Genomic DNA, 7,049 nt, shown 5'->3' on the forward strand with positions numbered 1-7,049 from the left:
TTCTCTTAAGATTTGCAACCATGCTTTGAAACCATGTTGAAGTTTCTAAGTCTAACAGTTAGAAACCCTCCATGTACTTTCTAGTTTATTCCTTCCTACTTGTTTTGATTAATTAACAAGTTATTTACCATGTAATTACTGAAAATAAACACAGGTACATGCTCAACACATTATAGATCGTCAACTGAAGGAAACAGAAACAAGAACACAAATGACATCATTATTTTTGGACTAATTTTCCCTGAAAAACCCAATGCGGGAAAGTTGGTGCAACTATCTGAGGGTTTGATTTATTAAGAAGTTTCAGAATACAATTTGGGTGCCAAATCTAGCTCACCCAACAGAGAAAAATCTCAGCAGTTCTGGCTTATTCCCTCTGCATTAGTTTTCCCAACTGTTCTGGAAGTTCCCGACAATTCCGATCGTTCCCAATAGTTCTGGCTTCTTTCCTCTGCATCAGCTTTCCTGGCTGTTCTGACAGTTCCTAGTAGTTCCGACTACTCCCTGCAGTTCCAACTGTTCCCGACAGTTCCGACTTTTGCTTTCTGCGTCATCTTTCCCGGATGTTGCGCTGATCCTCCCAACACTATCTCTACCTCTCTGCTTCTGTATTTACTACCCCTCAGCTGCAACTCTTGATCACTCTCTCAACTTCTTAGCAAACCCAACCCCAGAAAGTCAAAATCTTGATCTCTTGGTGTGTTCTCCAAGTGACCCTCAAACCTCCTCTTATACTTTTCTCGTTGACAAATCAATGGCTAAGATTAAGTCCCTAATCAATAGATAAGATTATATCTGGCTTGATCCATGAATTTTAGACCATTCTAACACAGTTTTATATTAATTCACATTAATATTTTAATTTCCCTAAGTTTAGACTTAGGGACTCCATTAAAAATATTAATTATTTTAATATCTCCCAAACTGTTTAGAATCTACCCAAACCTATTCTGGGTATTGGAGATCTCATGTGACTTAGCCTCTCCACCAATTTTTGTGGCTAGAGCACATCTGATGCTACCCCAAATCAACACTCTTTAAATAGAGATCATGGACCAATTAGGTGTTAAGCCACGGATCAAGTGTCGGTAATACTGAGGAGAGAATGAACTGTCGGATCACTTCATGTCTAGAAAATATCATGACCGTCGGATTTTAAGTTACAAATGTACATAGTAAAGAAACACACTTTACCTAACTCTACACTAGACCAAGTTATACTTAACTATTTCCTATGAATCAGAATATCCTAACACCCCCCCCTTAAGAACAACTTGGGATAGGATTGAAGGATGTACAAATATGACACAATAGGAGAAGGAAGGAAGCATTAGAACCGATCCCCCCTTAGTGACAACTTTTTGAACTCCATCCATAAATTGAAGTTTAGTAAACTTCGCCTTTGTGAGAGCCTTTGTAAAGATGTCTGCAACTTGATAATCAGTTGAACAATATTGCACTTCAATAACATGGTCATGAATGAGCTTTCTGATGAAGTTTATGTGTAGTTAAATGTGTTTGTTGCATTGATGTCAGACTGGATATTTTCATAGTTGAATGGCACTTTGATTATCACACCAAAGTGTAGTTGGATGCTGCTACTGAAAGCCAAACTCTGACAAGATCTGACGAAGCCACAGGGCTTCCTTACTAGCTTCTACGACACCATGATACTCTACTTTCGCTGAATAAAGAGAAATGGAACTTTGTTTCTTGCAAGCCCATGTAATAGGTCCAAAACCAAGAGTGAAGACATAACTTGCAGTAGACTTCCGATCATTAGGTTCACTAGCCCAATCGGAATCAGTGTAACCAACCAATAGAGGAGATGCTTCTGCACTGTAATGGATCCCAAACTGAACTGTACCTCGAACATAGCAAAGTATTATTTTATCTGCTTTCCAATTACTTTCATGTGGGTTTTTCATAAACCGAGCAATAAGGCCAACAACAAAGGAAAGGTCAGGACGAGTATGGGTCAGATACAAAAGTTTTCCTACAAGCTGACAGTATAAGGTAGCATCAACTTCAGGGGAAGTACAAGTGACTGAAAGTTTGGCTCCAGACTGAATGGGAGAAGGGGCTGACTTACAGTCTTCCATGTGAAAGTGGCGTAGAATATCACAGGCATACTTGGAGTGGGAAAGGGAAATACCTTCATTGGATTGCAAGATTTGAAGACCAAGAAAATAATGCAAGTGTCCTAAGTCTGTCATTTCAAACTGCTTTTTAAGGCAAGACTTCACATGGTTTATAAGGTTTGGATCACTACCAGTAAGGATAATATCATCAACATAAAGAACAAGAATGATAAGAGACTTACCCACTTTTTTGGTGTAGACAATATTGTCATAATGATGCCTAGAAAAGCCATTATCTAAAAGAAATCTATCCATTTTGGCATACCAAGCTTGAGGGGCTTGCTTGAGACCATAAAGGGATTTCTTAAGCCGACATACAAGGCTGGAGTCTGTTTGGATAAAGCTAGGAGGTTGTTCCATATAGATTTCTTCATGCAAATCCCCATGCAAGAAGGTAGATTTAACATCCATCTGATGGACTTCCCATTTAAAAGAGGCAGCAAGGGAAAGAACAAGGCAGATAGAGTTCATTTTGGAAACAAGGGAGAAGGTTTCAGTATAGTCAATGCCTTCAACTTGTGAAAATACCTTAGCAACAAGACGAGCTTTATGTTTATCAACTTTTCCATCTGGTCCAAACTTGGTTCTATAAACCCATCTGCATTTAACAAGTTTCCGTCCCTTTGGAAGAGGAACAAGATCCCATGTATCATTTGCCAATAATGAACAATATTCTTCATTCATAGTTGCGTCCCAATATGGATGGCCTGAAGCTTTTGCAAAGATGTTAGGATCATATGGTCCAGGTGGATATTGGTGGCTACCCACCAATTCCACTTGGACCCCCACCATTGTTTCTTTCAGTTTTTCAGTTTCATTAATTGTAGAACATTTTACTATTTTTAGCAGTTTTTCAGGTCCTGAACTTCCGAAGTCGTTTTAAGGGCCTAAACGACGTTTTTTGGGAAAATTGGGAGCAACATGGGTCCATGGATTGATGTTGCTCATCCTAAAGTTGTAGTCCTCGGATAGATCTTTCTAACAAGGTATTGTTCACGTCAAGTGGAGTTCATATGCCAAAGTTACAGCCCCGGGAAGTTGATGTACCAATTTACCCAAAATGGGGCCCATAGTTTGGCGCTTCATCTCCTAGGGTTAGGTTTTTGGATGCTTAGGGTTTTCCATCATTTCTCAACAATAAATAGGCCTTAGAGCCTCATTGTAAGACAATTGAAAGGCATGTAGCCGCCACATCTCTCCTTAGAGATAAACTACCATCGTCCGAGCTAGTTTGTTTCCACTTTTGTTTGTAAGCATATCTCAATATTTTACATTGATGAAATGAAGTATTATTTCTACTGCATCTCTGTATTTATGGTTATCTTTGTAATTTGTTTCATTCCTGTTTAAATCTGGATCAATGGTATCAAAGCGGTCTGCTCTTTCTTTGTTCTTCTTTGCATGTCCCCAACTAGGTCAGGATATAAGGAGTTAGGGTTTGAATTGGTCGAACCTTTGCCATACCAGCCTCGCAAATCCCGATGGCCTTCCATGGCGGATGAAAAGAAAGATAAGGGGGTAGGAGATCCTATCAAAATATTTCTCAAAGAGGCCCTCAAGCGACAAAGGAACGTATGATGGACAACTTTGCCCAGATCCTTCAGCGGCTGCCCAGAGGTGACACATCTACTTCCAGCAGCTACTCTGGAAGCGCCACACCCTTTAAGGTACAAGTTAACTTCGACATTCCCATATTTGAGGGTCAGATAGATGCAGACGTTGTAGATAAATGGTTAAATCTGCTAGAAGGGTATTTTTTTGTTTATGATTTTTCCAGACGGGAAAGGATTACTTTCGCTCTTCTCAAAACCGCCCCACATGTCAAGGACTGGTGGGAAACCACTACGAGCAGAGGGATGAAAGTACATCTTCACTATTTTCAGCCGCACCCGCTTGGAATTCATTCTAGAATGCCATCAAGGAGCAATACTACCCATTCAAAATCTATGACGATAAATAAATAAAGTGGACCATGTTGCGGCATGGAAGGGACCAAGACGTGCCAAAATTTACCAATATTTTTCATACCCTTTGCACGAAGTTGGGTATCAGGGATTCTAAGCTGCATTTGATACTGAAATACCGTGGCTTCCTACATAGGTACATCCAAGATGAGATGGAGTTCCTGGACATCTCCTCGCTCGGAACGACGTACCGATATGCTGTCAAGATCGAGCATAAGTTTAAACAGAAGAAGCGAGACTTTGGATCTACAAATCCGAAGCAATGGAAAGGCACCCCCAAACTGTTGAACAAAGGACAAAGCCAAGGCAGGGTGGCCCAGGACAACTTTCCAAATCCACAAGAAAAGAACAACACCATGAAGTTGAAGAAGGACATGGGAAAGTGGTGTGAGTTCCATAAGAGATCCACTCACAACACAAGTAAGGATAGGGCCAAGCAGTCACTGGTGGCTGAGCTAAAGTCTTCGGAATCAGATGCGTGTTCCGACTCTGAGTCAAAACCCGATAAGGGGAATGATAAAGGGAAGCAGATTATTGATGCGGAGCCCAACGCCACTATTGCCACCACGAAGATCCAGAAGGAGGAACCCGAAGATCCAGAGGAGGAGGAGCGCCTCTTCCACTCCCAGATGTGGGTAAAGGGCTCCCCGCTACAGTTCATTGTCGACAGCGGGAGCCAAAAGAACCTCATTTCAGTAGAGGTCATGAAGCAGCTGGGCTTACCGACCATAGCACATCCACAACCGTACACCATCGGGTGGCTTGACGACCGATGGGATCTTCGCGTGAGCCAACAGTGTCGCCTTCCATACAACATCAAGCCCTTCACGGATGAGGTATTGTGTGATGTTTCTCCCCTTGATGTTTGTGATGTATTATTAGGCCAACCATACTTGTGGAAGTGACATGTTGTATATGAGTCAAGGCCTTGTGCTGTTATTGTTACTTTGGGAAATAAGTTGTACAAGATACCGAAGGTAGCACCGCCTACCTCCATCTCTTTGGTTACTAAAAAACAATGCAGTAAGCTCATTTCCAAAACCCGGAAATTTGTTTTCTTGATGATACGCCCTCAAGGAAAGAAGAAGACGGTGACCACGACCTCCATATAGGGTCCCTCCACGTGACAACTACAGATGGACAAGGTCGTGAAGGAGTACGAGGAAATCTTCACCTCCCCTGCAGGGGTTCCTCTGCACTATCAGGTCAAGCACTCCATCGATCTGACCCCAGGTGCGCCGCTACCCAATGGACCAATTTATCGAAGCTCCATTTTGGAGAATGATGAAATCAAGAGGAAGATTCAAGAGTTGCTGCAGAAAGGTCACATCCGACCGAGTTCATCACCCCATGGGAGCCCGATCGTGTTGGTACAGAGAAGGATGGGACTTGGAGACTCTGTATTGGCTATCGGACGCTGAACAAGATCATTGTCCGAAATAGGTACCCGATCCCACAGATTGATAACCTTTTGGACCAACGGAAGGGGGGGAATATTTCAGCAAGATCGATTTGAAGTCAGGATATCACCAAGTACCAATTGAACCCTAAGATGTGTGGAAGACTTCCTTTAAATCCAAGGAGGGCATTTTCGAATGGTTAGTTATGCCTTTTGGGTTGACAAATGCTCCTACAACCTTCATGAAGCTAATAGATGACATCTTACAGCCATTGCCCAACTCATTTGTAGTGGTATACTTGGATGACATCCTGATCTTCAGCCAGAGTTGGGAAGAGCACCTCCACCACATCCAACTGGTTCTCCAAACACTGCGGCAACACAAGTTATATGCCAATTTGGAGAAATGCACTTTTGGCACGACCCAAGTTCAGTATTTGGGATACATTATTGATGAACGGGGGGTGCATATGGATCCAGACAAGATCCAAGTCATTCAGGATTAGCCATCTCCAACCACTATGACAGAGCTCCGCAACTTTCTAGGTCTTGCAAACTTCTACTGTAGGTTCGTGTTGGGATTTTCTCATATCACTTGGCCCTTAAGTCAAGTCACCAAGGGAGGAATGAAAGAAAAATTCGTTTGGTATGAATTTCAACAGAAGGAATTCAAAGAGTTGAAACATCGCCTCTTCTTGGCACCAGTGCTCGCATTACCAGACTCGCAACAACCATTTGAGATCGAGACATATGCCTCTGACTATGCTATTGGGGCAGTCCTTACTCAACACGGGCATCTAGTGGCATATCATAGTGAGACACTTTCAGACATAGTCCAGAAGTATACCACTTATGACAAAGAGATGTATTCCATTGTGCAAGTTTGCCGACAATGGAAGCATTACATTTTGGGAAAGGAAATGGTCATCCACACATGCCATTGGCCCTTGTAGTTCATATAGACCCAAAGGAAGTTGCAGAATGATCGCCACAGAAGTGATCCACATACATGCAACAATTCCATTTGAATATCAAGTATAATAAGGGCAACACCAATAATGGTGTAGATTTCCTCAGTTGACCACCGATCATGACGTTAACCACCGTGCTCAACCCTTGTGGGCACGAGACTTCTGATTGACCACTTCTCTACAAAAGCGACCCAAAATTCGACCACATATACCAGACACTCTTGGAGGGTCAGCATGTTCCATATTTTCACCTCCAGGATGCCTTGTTATGCCACCTAGGTCACCTTTGTGTTATTTCAAGCAAGCGTGCCAAGATGATTTTGGAAGCACACTACAGTTGGGCTGCTATGAATTTTGGGGTCGAGAAAATAGTGGCAGTACTGCAGAAGTATTTCTATTGGCTAAATCTTCAACAAGATGTCGGGAAGTACATCAGATCCTGCACTGACTGCGTCATTGCCAAACTGACCATCAAGAAGCAAGGTCTCTATACCCTGCTACCTACCCCTAGTCGATCTTGGGAATCCATCTCCATGGATTACATTTCGGGCCTTCCTTCTACTAAGCATGGAAG

Source organism: Pinus tabuliformis, chromosome 6, assembly GCF_031772625.1.
Source record: "Pinus tabuliformis cultivar Carrire ecotype Pingquan chromosome 6, CPIR1, whole genome shotgun sequence".
NCBI lineage: Eukaryota > Viridiplantae > Streptophyta > Pinopsida > Pinales > Pinaceae > Pinus > Pinus tabuliformis.